The sequence below is a fragment of the Rhinolophus ferrumequinum genome, chromosome 8 (assembly GCF_004115265.2).
Source record: "Rhinolophus ferrumequinum isolate MPI-CBG mRhiFer1 chromosome 8, mRhiFer1_v1.p, whole genome shotgun sequence".
In the NCBI taxonomy this organism is placed as follows: Eukaryota; Metazoa; Chordata; class Mammalia; order Chiroptera; family Rhinolophidae; genus Rhinolophus; species Rhinolophus ferrumequinum.
Window position 1 is genome coordinate 29,118,156 of NC_046291.1, and position 13,161 is coordinate 29,131,316.

The following is a 13,161-nucleotide window of genomic DNA, read 5'->3' on the forward strand; positions in this document are numbered from 1 at the left end:
AGACCACAGTCAAAAAGCAACAATTTTAAAATGACCCAAAAATTCTGTGAAGTAAAGCCACCCATTTTGGAAATGAAGCCTCCAGAATGAGTTTGCCAGACAAAGGTGTAGAAAATGAGTTTGCCAGACAAAAGTGTAGAATTGGTGAGGAGCATTGATATCTCCTACAGTTAGTTCCCTAGGAAAAGGTGGGAACAAATTTTTGGATTTTTGGTGTGTGTTTTTTTTTTCCCCCAGCAAAAAACTGTAGGCAGCCTACTCAAACCACCACTTCCTTTACCCTTGTGACTGTACCCTGCTATGTTTCTAGGACGTAAGTTCCCTGTGTTTGCCACTTCTAACTTCTGAATAACAATGTCAGTGAAATGGATTTTCCAACTGCCCTAGGGATCAAAGGGGTTCTGGGCTTTGAACTTGACGAATTCTACTCACTGTTCCTGTGTTCTCAGTTTTAACGTCTGTTTCTCTCTCTCTCTCTCTCTCTCACACACACACACACACACACACACACACACACACACACACACAGAGGCAAGGAAATATTGTTTCCTAATCACAGCTACAAAGGGGCTTTGGGTGTTGACTTACATCCAAAGTGCTGCCAAGGGTGGAGCTTATCTGAAAAATTCAAGGAACTGTTTAATTATAAGGCAAGTACGTGCTTTGTCTGTTTTAGTTAAAATGTAATCTTAAAAAATAAAGAGTCAGAGTCCAAAATCAACTTAATTATTTTGAAATCTATAAAAGAAGAGAGATTAATAAGTACTATATTTATTCTTTTCCTTTTTTAAATTGAGGAGTTCGTTTCCTTTCTATTTACCCACTATCTGTTTGGGGAGGAGTTTATTTACTTAGGCTAGTAGAAATGAAGCCCTTTAAAATTTGCTTTTGGGTGGCGAATTATTAAGAAAGGGCAGGAAAGACTAGTATAATTTCACACTAAAATTGGCAGTTTTTACATTGCTTCCATTTACATATAGTTTCTTTCTCATCCTCTCAATTTATTCAAGCTCATGTCAATTTGCATGATAAATGTGTTACTGAAAAGACTACTTGTACCAGAGGAGAGCCTATTTTTTTAAAAAACAAGTATTGCTGACTCCTTTTACTTGAAGAATCATGTTCTATTCTATACAGCCAGGTTTTCAGGTAGCAGATTTGATTAAAGAGAGAGAGGCACATCAATATGCTATATAATAAAGCATAACTTTTGAATTCCAGACTGAATTTCACTAGAGTTTCGGTCTAGAAAAGCCAGTTTAGCAGAATTTGTAGCATCAATAACCTTACCAAAAATGAAAATTTAAGTTATCTTTTGCACATTACAATTGAAGTTACTACAGGTCTGATTTGGGCTCCCATAATTTAAGTGAAAAATCAGAGAAAGTTTAGCAATAAATGAGGAGAACATTTCAAAATAAGACATATGAAAAAGAGGCTACCATACTAGGAAGGTGGAAGGGGATATTATAGTTTGGAGAAGAAAAATCTATAGGATAGACTTCACGTTATTTTGAAATTTATCTATCTAAAAGCATATCAACAACTGTTTTCTTTGACATGAGTAACTAAAAAAATAAACATCCCAGCGTTACAATCAGAAACATTTTAGGTAAGGAGCGGCCAGATGGCTCCATTGATTAGAGCGCAAGCTCTGAACAGCAGGGTTGCTGGTTTGATTCCCACATGGGCCAGTAAGCTGCACCCTCCACAACTGGACTGAAGACAATGAGCTGCCGCTGAGATTCCGGAGGGATGTCCAGATTGCTTAGTTGGTTAGAGCGCAAGCTCTCAACAACAAGGTTGCCAGTTCAGGTTCAATTCCTGCATGGGATGGTGGGTTGCGCCCCTGCAACTAAAGGTTGAAAACGGCAACTGGACTTGGAGCTGAGCTGTGCCCTCCACAATTAGATTGAAGGACAACTACTTGGAGCTGATGGACCCTGGAGAAACACACTATTTCCCAATATTCCCCAATAAAATTTATAAAGAAAAAAAGAAACATTAGGTATGAAACAGTACAAATAAGTTGAGGTGAAGGGCACTGGAGTCAGTTTCTGAGAAGGTCAGTGCAACACACAGCTCCACACTTCTCTGGTTCACTCTGCCATGAAGCAAGAGACTGGACTTGGAGCAAATGATTTCTGAATGCCTCTTCTCTGCTCCTACCATTCTAAAAGGCCGAATTGAAACTCCTTCTGTCTTACCTTTCCTTTATCAATAGTGGCCTTCCTTTTCTACTTTTCCTGACCATCTCTCCTACCAAATTTTAAAAAAAAAAGAAGAAAGAGAAACCTTTATAAAAACAGCCAAGCAGGGCTCAGGAATGGGGTGATTTCTGATTACCCCAATTTTGTTTGATGATGCTTATGTGATGAAAGTTTGTTTTTGATTTAAAGGAAGCCATATTGGACAGGGTAACACAGCTTTAAAAACATTTTTAAGTAGTCATTTATCCCACGAATGAGTACTGGACCCTTATGCAGGTGCAGGTTTCGATAGGAGATGGAGGCAAAATGGAGAAATGACAGTGGACTTTCTATGGAAGAAGAAAAGTGCTCACCAGTGGAGGGAGCAAACAAGCTGCCTTTCTTCCCCATTTTAGCCAGGGCTGCCTCTCCTCTCAAGTTGATTCCAATATGTCAAGCATTTCTTCTACGTCTTATATCCATTTTATGCCTGGGATGGAAATTCCTAGAACAGGAGCACAACCCTACAGTTTACAAACATTAGGTAGGTAATATAAATGGGTAAATTTTGTTGGGTAGAAGACAGTCAGGAAATGCTGGGTTTGGGGAGAGTCCAGCTCCCACCAAAAGGCATTCAAATAAAATTAAATTTAAAATATTCTGCAGGCCAAACAAAACACAGCTGGCTGGCTGAGTTCAGCTCTAGGCTCATCATGCTTTTATTCCTTTCCTAAAGAATAGGTCTTAAAGTACTGTACTCTCCTTTTGTTTGTAGAAAATCAAAACTAATTAAGAGGAAGATCTAGATAGAGCATGATTACTGAGATTCTACATACCTTAGGGGAAGTTATTTCCAGAATTTTAGTCAAACTGTAAATTAAAGAAATCCTGGTTCTGAAATCTTATTTTAATTTTTCAAATGAGTTTTGAGCTGGGGAAAACAAAATATTTTTGTGTAAATCTCTTTAAAAAAATGGAGCTTTTTATCCTCATAGGTCAAAAGTCAACTACTGCCCATTTTGGTTCTTGCCTACACAGTCTATGTGATATCATTCTTGACGTACCTAAGAATTTTTATGTAGAAAGAGATCCTGTCTGAAAACACGGGGAAGTCTTGAATTAATGTGTTAAAGTAGAAACAGCCTTCAAATCCAAAAGGATTGCTATTTGAAAGATGGGGAAAAGTAATTTCTCTTTTGAGAACACAAGAAAACAGTGGCTGAGATTTAGGTAAAAAAACAAAGTAATATTGAAAATTATCCAACGTTCCTGAAATTGGTAACCAGAAGTCATATTTGAGTCAAATATGATCTATAATAGCTCAACACTCCCTTGACCACTTGAGGTATTTGGCTTATGAGGATAGATGTAGTGATGTCTCATTCTTCCCTCACTATTTCATTTTCATTTTTCGAAAAGTATCAGTAGCTGCATGTACCACCTAAAATTTTGTAATAAGATCTTAAAATCGGGGAATTGTCAATTTATACATCTGAAGGCATCTTAATGGAAACTTAATGAACACAAAAGCTTTATAGTAATAGAAAAGTGGTACCTTTTTTTCTTCTTAAGATAATATGCAGAGTAATACTGAAGGCTGTTCAATTCTGAAAATAAGAATGCAATTTTAAGGTAGGAAAAATCAGAGAAGAGAAAATAAGGAGAGAAATCAGAAATCATTTCCTCAAAAAAATTAAATATCAAGAAAGTCAAAGTCAATAATGGTTTTAAAAAAAATCTAAAAGCTAAGTTTGCTTATGAAATGCCTTCATAGAACTCTGCTCAACTTTGATAGAAACCTGGCAAATGCTAGTGTTCCATGAAAATGTTCAAAGAACTCTGGATTAGACACCTGTTTCAATGTTTCAGAAATTGTAAATTATGTATCTTTGCAAAACTAAAGTGAAGTCCTAACAAAGTTCTGTTTGTTAAGCCCTGGCTTTGGTATTTGTATTGTTCTGGAGAGAAGGGGTAACCTGTACACTTTCTGCCTTGTAGCTCAAACCTTCTTAGCTAGTGAAAATTACTGGACTCTTCTAATGTAAGTAGTGTTCGCAGAGCCTTCCTGCTTATTATTCATAATCAATAAGAAAACATTATGAACCCAATTTGACAAGAAACATCCAGACAGTCAAAAGAATGGAGAGGCCTCCATTTCTTAGAACATGAAATAAGAGAGCCGCCTGGTGGTGAAAGTGATGCACAGACTTGTGACTGGGCACCCGAGGAATAGTGATACTGCTGTTTCATTAACACGACTGAAAAAGCCCTAAAAACACTACAGTCAAAAACAAAACAAAAAAGTCATTTCAATGAAGGACCTGTTTTCTAAACCCATTTACTCTAATTCACTTTTTATTAAAACCGTAACTGCTGAATGCAGTTTGTGGATAATACTGGTACTCATTTAGTTAAAATTTATATATATATATCTCTGTATCTACAGATATAGATACAGATATATAGACATAGATATAGATGTCTCATCCACATGTTCTCTCAGTGCTATCATTTTGGTCAATTTTAACCTTAAAGATGTGCCACAAATCTCACAGAATAACATTGAATGACCTACAGTTAAATTACTTTCAAGTACACAGAAAACTCAGATGGACTAAGATGCTTGATTAACAGAAGTTAAATGAGAATTGACTTAAAAAAAATTTTAAAGACTGTTTTGGTGTCAGCATACTAATCAATTAAAATTCAGGGGCAGAAAAAAACTGGTAAGACTCCTTCCCTGATGCAAAAGACTGACTGACAATCTAGTAAGGAGATAAAGGAAACATTAGCTATAAACTATCGCTAGAGTGGCAGAAGATAAGGCTGGAGAAGTAAGTGGCTGCTGCATGGTAGACATGGAATTTCAGGTTGGGGAGTTCGAACCATTGGTAACCTGGTAAGAATACTGATAAGATGACTAGCAGCAGAGTATGAAAGTGAAGTCTGGGAGAAAAAGGAAGAAGAGTAAGATTGCCAATTGCAACAGCTTCCAGTGGTGTTTGGGAACTCAGTTAAGAAAGTGCAGTGGGAGTTCAGGCGAGATAGATGTAAGAGTTTTTACTTTAAAATTTTATTGAAAATTTTATTTTTACTTTTCTAAGGATAAGAAGATGTGACTCCTAGAAGGCATCACCAATGTCATGGATAAGGGAGTTTAAGAACTTTTATTTACTTTAAAAACTAAATAAAATTTTACGTTAAAAACTCAAGTAGTTCTGATGTTCTGCATGACATCAAAAGAGAATAATTTGTTTCCTTAAATATATTTTCCTTAACAATTTAAGGAAATATTCTCCATGATATCTTACATAAATTATTGATTGACTCAACCTATGGAAAGGTTGCTAAGCAAAGGAAAACTTCACTTCGTAAAAATTAATAAACAGAAACCTCATTTAAAGTGAAGTGGGGAGGCCAGAAGATGGCCCACTCGTGCCCTACATGATCACGAAACCCAGCAGGAGAAACTCTTTGTAATAGCCTTCTGAATTTCCTTCTGCCCATCTATAAAAGAGCTCCAGACTTAGCCTGCCATGGCTGCATGTTCCAGATTGCAATTCTCTGTTGTTCCCCAATAAACCCTTTTTGCTGGAGAAGTACCTGGCTGACTTTTTATTTACAAGCAACACCTTTTATCTGTTCCATTTATCACAATTACCAAGAAAACACACACACACACACACACACTCTCGATGCTTGTTTCCTTGAATAGGAAACAGTTTCTGTGCTTTTCTGCCTTACTTTCTAATTAAATAGGGAAGAAAGAGCTCCAGGGTTGAGAAGTTAAACTGGTTGAAGACTTGATGGAAAAGGTAAGTAAACACTGGGCAAGAGAAGAGTAGCTCTTCTTAGATCACATATCTACAGTCAGTACAACCTCCTGACTACTTTCCCACCACCCACCACTTTAGGGTATCTTATTGTTGCTCTTGTTCCTTTTAAGGCTGCTCTTGATACTCATTTTCATCGGGCAGGAACAGGGCCTGACCCAAAATGTCCTAGTACCATACTATGAGCAACAAATTGGTCTAAGGAAACACTAACTCATCAAGATCAAATTGAACTTACCCAGGGAAGGCTCTGTTCTGAAGCAATTCTACAGATAACACGTGAAGGGTGTCAGCATATTTTTAGAATCAAAAATTTGAACACACGATGATCTATTTGTAACACCTATGAAGGCAGTCCCCTCTATTAGCTGCATATTTCTGAGATTTTTAATTTCTCTGAAGGAGGATCAGTCCTTTGCCAAATTAGAACCTGGAAGTTACAGTATTTACCTCTTCAATGCTCATCTTAGTGGTTCACCAGGTCCCCCTGATTCTCTTTAACCGTGACCCAATCTGTTTCTTCCTCCCAGCCACAACTGATTCAACCTTGGTTTGGGCTCTCATTATCTTTCATCAGTGTCATACTAGTCTCCTTGTTTCCATTTGCAACTCCCTTCGTCTCAATCCATTCTTTATACGACCTGTTGAGTTACCTAATTTGAACAAACCACCCCCCTACCCCATTTAAATTCTACCATTGACTTCCAGGATAAATCCAAACTCTTGGCAAAGCATGCAAGTCCTTCTATGATCTAGTCCTACCGGAGTCAGCTAGGTTTCTCTAGGTCATCTCTTTTTATACTTCCACTTACCATCCCAAACTACTCTTATCTAACATCCTCCCATCCCCCTGAAAAAGCTCTGCCCTCAGGCCTCTAGGGCTTTGTGAGTGTTACAGTTTCTGCTTAAAGGGCTATTGTTCATCTCTTAACGAACTGTTACTCATATTTTAAGGCAGGAAAGTTATCTCAAAAGGAGAAATTGCCTCTGATTCATAAGACTGGATTAGGTAGGTATCCTTGCCATATACTTCCTGAATACTCTGGGCTTTCACTTTGTCAGAATACTTGGAATCTGTACATTAATTTTCTCCAAATCAACTTTGAGCAACTTGAGGGTAGGACAGTGTCTTTTATTTCCTACCAAAGTGCTTGCTACACATTACATGTTTGAAAAAGCTTTTTGATACTCTTCTGAAAGAGGAACTTATTGGTCACAATAGAAATTGTATTTTATTTGCAGTTTCTCTCATGCTTCCAGTCCAATCACTCTGCTTTCTCATCTATCCTGCACACCTGTCAGTCTAAACTGCATATTACTTCTATCAAGGTCCTTCCTTCTTAAGAGATTTTGGTCTCCCTGTCGTCTATGACAGCAAGTCCAGAAACCTTGGTCTGACTTTCAGAAATCTTACTGTTTGGACCTACTTGTTCCACTTAATTTCCAGTTCCTATTCTCCCTTATCCCTGGTCACTTCAAATATCCTGCCTTCACTTTTCGTATCAAAATCCCACCAGTCCTTTCAGGATCCTGCTCAATAACCATGTGCTCACTGAAGTTCTCCTTGGCTCTTCAAACACATTGCTTCAAACACATATTGAACATATCGTTTATCACTTATTTGGACACTTACCTGTCCTCTTGCTTGGGTGTAAACATTTCCTGGGAAGGCCTTCTCTCCTTCACAAGATGCTTTAAGTTCCTGGGGGACAGGAATTACAATATGCTTTTTGGTATCTCTCAGCACAGCAATAATGATTCAGTTTCAAAACAGTGCATAATAATACATTATAATAAACTGAAAGCTGCTCCAAAATAGAAAGTGGCCTTTAATTTGAAAAACACTAGAAAATATAGAGGAAGATTAATTATTAGATTAAGTTAGTTTGTTGCAGAGAAGGACGTAAACTTGGAAGATTGTCAGATAGGTGTAGGTGCTAGGTGTAGGTGCAAATGAGAATAATTTTACTTGTGGTAAGTTGTTATTAAAATGATCAGCAGGTCATTACTATATATTCCACAGGTCATCGTATTTTCTCCAAGGACATTTAGTTATCATGTTGAATATAACATAGTGGGTACTGTCAGTCAAATGGGAAAAGGTACCCCAAATCTATTATCTCTAAAATATTATTTAAGGTGACAGCAGAGCCTGTGGGAGTAGGCCATTCTTTTCCTCAGCCAAAATTCCCTTGGCATCTAGGTAGGAGTGATCCAGCTCTCTTTTAAAACATAGTTGCCCTGTGAATTGACACAGGATTCTGCTCCAGAACTCTTAACTAATACATTGAATTTATCTAGAGTCAAAAACGATGTGTTGCCTTCACAAACTCATATTCCATTTTATCAAGGTCTCCTAAAAATACAAAGATCTAACCAAAAAGATTATTTGGAGATGTAAAGCACAATGTTAGGCCAATAGAGATAGTTGTTTTTACACCTGGTAGCTTTTCAATAACTTCAAATTGCTTCAGGTATGTTCTTGGATACTCTATCTAATACTTGTATTATTTTCATTTTTTAGTTTCTCTTCCATAACCAGAGATTGAAAACTGTAGTTCAAAGCAAAATGGAAAATACATTAGAATCTCATCTTTACCAGTTCTGTAGCTTTGGGAAAGGTATTTAACTTCTCTGGGCCAGTTTTTTAATTTTAAAATGGGGACAATAATATGTTTTATAGAATTGCTGTGAGAATTATCAACATATGTTTGGTATATAGTGGGTGTGCAATTATTGTAATGTTAGTTGATTTTTTTTTTGATGTATCATACTGAGTAATGAAAGTAATATTATATAGAACACTTACTATCCTGGTGCAAAATACTCAAAATATCACACTAACAATCTTAATTTCTGATGACCTCATGAAATCCAAAGATACGATTACTGTTGTCATAATATGATCTTTAATAAATGGAATAATGCACCATTTTACAGCAAGCCTTTTTTAAACCTAAAGAACTGTCTTAAAATCTCCTCCAATGTCTCTGTGTCAATACAATCTTTTTATTTAGGTTTACATATATCAAAGCATTTACTTACAATTATTCATAGAAAACTCTTTAGTGGCTTAATGTCAGCTTTCATAGTGGCATCCATAGATAATACAAAAGAAAAGTGATTTGCTTTATTTCATACACTGATCAATCAAACACAACTTATACAGCATAGCAAGGTCTCAGACGGCTTATACAAAAGCAAAATAAGTGAAATTATTCATAAATTCATATGATATTCTATCTGTAATGTAAGAGCAAAACACACCAACAAAAGATACCCGTTAACAAGGAAGAGGGTTCTGAGGAATTGACAGTATTTTTCAGCCTTTCTTATTCCAGAAAAGCATCCTCAGAAATGAATACTCTGTAGCTTATGTTTCTCCTGTCCATTCAGAAAAAGCATGGCAGCTACACAACCCTATATTTTGGCTACTACAACACCCTAAGTTAGTGTATTTTACAATTATCCACGTATCTTCACTTGAAAAATTATCAACTGAAAATTAAGGATGATTCCAGCTTATACAAACACTTATACAATGTAATCTCCATGGAAACATGATGACAAGGCATACAAAAACTGTTTAAATAAATAAAAGTGACCAGAAAAAGCCACAGAAGCCAAGCAATTTAATGTTAAACCAGGGCCTATCTTTGAATTGAATCTTTCAGTAATTTATTTCATTGTTAAGCTTCTTTAAAAATGTTTCCCTATCATACTTACGAGAATTCATAATAAGGTGAAGAGCCTGAGACAAGAGACTGGTTACAAATAACTTCAATGCTAGGATTTTAAGTATATAGTATACCAATTTGGAGCTTGAACTTGTCTGATTTTAAGAAAATTCCATTTGGATCTGACAATGTGATAAATAGATTACCATAGGCTACCTTCTTAAAACCGTCCAAGTTATTACTAAAGCTATAAACACATTAGTTAACTTTAAGAAGACAGTTTTATGTTAAATTACCTCCTGAGAAAATTTATCTCAGAGAGACTATTAAGTTCTCCCACTTAAAAATGTAAGAAAATGAAATAATTTGTCCCATCACGTACAACCATTTGACCAAAGAACGGAAATGGTGTGAAGATGGTGCATCAATTCTTAAGACCCAAATATGCTGCAACATGTAGCCTATTAGTTGAGTCATTTCCATCTATTCAGTAATTATAAAACTGGGCAAGTTTTATGCTTAATAAAATGTGACATGTCTATGTAAATTAAGTCAAATTATAAGATGAAACATTAAATGAACTGTGTGCAACAAATGCTAAATATTCAGCTGAATCTAATTGCTTGTTTACTACCAATTGAAATTTTTCAATGTGCAAAGGGATGAAAGGGGCCCTGAGTTTTTAAGTAATAGTATGTCTATAGAGTGAGTCTAAAACATGATGGTTTTGAAATCTAAAAAGTACAAATAAAATGGAAAAAACACACAATACATTTTAAAACATAAAAAAAAGTGGTAGTTTAAAATACAGTTATTTGCTTAAAAATTCAGTCGTAAATTGATGCCTTAATGTTGTGATTTCTAAAGATTCCTTCTCTTACCTAGATTTTAAAATCTGGGTTTCAAACTAAATTTTAAAAATGACTGTCACATGTTTAATAGTAACATTACAAACATCACAGTAATAACGGAATTGATATTTTCAAGATATGATAGATTTATTTGGGGCATAATTTTAATACACAGCATAAATTCTTAAGTATTTGTTTTCAAATGTATCAGCCATAAGATAAAATCCTAAATTTTTCTTTATGTGCACACTCAACTTTAACCAGTCACTTAAAAATTCAATGTAAGTTGTTACAGTCTAGACTATGTTGCAAAACAGTAAGTATTTCAAAAGTGGTCTGCAAAAATGTTCATAGATAATACCTGATTATTGTAGAGTTTGCTTTGGAAAGCTAATGTTGCACTTTGTGTTTAATATTTGATACAAAGGAATATGTAAAACACATATGTTTTATGTGGCTCAATCATAATGCTAAGCTTGCTTCAATATAGGTGAAAAATTTTTAATGGCAAAATGATATACAATTCTGTATGCATGGCTTTTTAGTTATAACTAATTAGAAGATAAAATCATTAAACTTCACAATAGAAAATATTCAATGATACAAAACTGAAATTAAACGATTTGCTGACAATCTGATGGTTGACTCTCTTGTCAAATGGTAACATCTTAATTCTCAATTCTACCCTACTGAACTATTAACTGAAGTAATGAATCTGAATATGATTATCATTTTAGGTGTTCTTAAAAATAAAGTTATTAAAATAGGAGTGAGGAGAAAATGCTAAAGGAACTAAAGCAAGTTTGTCTGAAGAACTGAGACTTAGCTGTCAAATGAGAAGCCTGAAGTATATTGAAGGATAACAATGTTGAAGAGGATAGCCATCTGTTTTTTTACTACTGGATAAGGGAAGTGGATATAAAATGAAAACAGGAGGGAAGCAGAATAGATATGAAGAAAACTTCCCTGACACAGAAGATTGCAAGTCAAATAACTATGGGACACAGTGCGTCAGACACAAACTAAGAGATGATTGAAGGAAAGTAATGTTTAGGTGTACCCGAGTACCCTGGAACTTCCTTTCTTATATGTTAGTTTAATCTGGGGACCTGTAGAAAAGCCTTCTTTTCACAATAACATTTGTATAACTGGTACAAATCATGATTTGCCAGATTTACTTAAGGAATGTATTTAGGAGCGGGTCATGCAAGGTAGTTTTGGCTAAAGTTTACATAGCTCAGAATCTAAATGTTAAAATACAATTTTATCTGCTGAAGAGCAAACTGACAGTAAAAGGTATAAATATTTAGAAACGTCCTAGCCTGAAAAAGACTCCTGGGTTATATGTAGGAGTGTTACACAATTTCTAGAATAACTGGTCTGGACAATCAACTAATGTGCGTGTACAGATTGTAACTTTAAAGGAGTTACCTTGGAAGATAAAGTAATATGTAAAGCAATCTGTGAAATTATGTAACAACCTGCATTTAACTGGTAATAAGTTCAACATATTTATTAAAGGTTTATAGAAATGTAAGTAATTTCAAGTTCTAGGAACTAACCACCTCCAGTGAAATATTCATTGCCATAAGTATGAGAAAAGAAACAAAAAAGTTTATTGAAATCTGTTCCCATTTTAAATGACTTTAGAGAGAGAGTTTTACAGAGAATGAAAAGTTCAGTAAATAGCTACAACCAACCAGGTATTCCATTTAGCTTTAGAAGCAAAATTTGAAAATATTTTAAATAAAAATACTTGCCAAATTTTATGATAATTCCCACTGAAACATATACTTACTTGAGTGCGCCTACCTTTCTGTAATTATTTTCACATTCAGAATCAACATACATTTTCTGGAACACATGAATACATGTAAGGAAGCTATACAAATTGCATTATCAAAAGGACATTATCCTTGTATACTTCCCATATCCTCCTCAATCAGTTCTCTAGATTAGAACATTTTCTAAAGTCACTAAAAGCAGAAATTTTCAAGGTGGAGTCAAAGGATTGATGAGACATAAAATCCATGTTAAATTAATTCCTCCAAATCAAGCATGGAATCAATCTAGGAAAAAGTCTTTGTTCCCATAAGCCACCTTCACTTTTCCCTTAAAATTTACTTTTCCTTAGTTTTTCAATATAAGAACGTTAGGAGTAAAGAGAAGTGATATGATTTTAAGATTCATGATGGCAGAGGTGGGATTGAATTTTGTCTTGAATTAGTAACTATTTCTCAAGCAACAATCCACACAGATATGTCTATACATCTTCTTATGGTTGCCTAACTTTTAACGTCAATATCTGGTTTGGCTTATAAAGAAGTCACAAGTCACAATTGTGCTGTAGTATAATGACTGAATTTCTCACAAAAAGTCAGTATATTATACATCCTGTCATACGGAGTGTAGACAGTATGGTATGGATGAGATGTGGAGAGAGGCAAACCTAGGTTAAAATCCCAACTTTGTCTATTACCAGATGTGGATTTTGGGCAAATTACTGAGTTTCTCTTAGCTTCAGTTTACCCATCTGTAAAGGGAGAATAGTACTTATAATCCTTATATGGTTGTTATGAGGACTAAAAGAGATAGTGTATGTATATCCCAG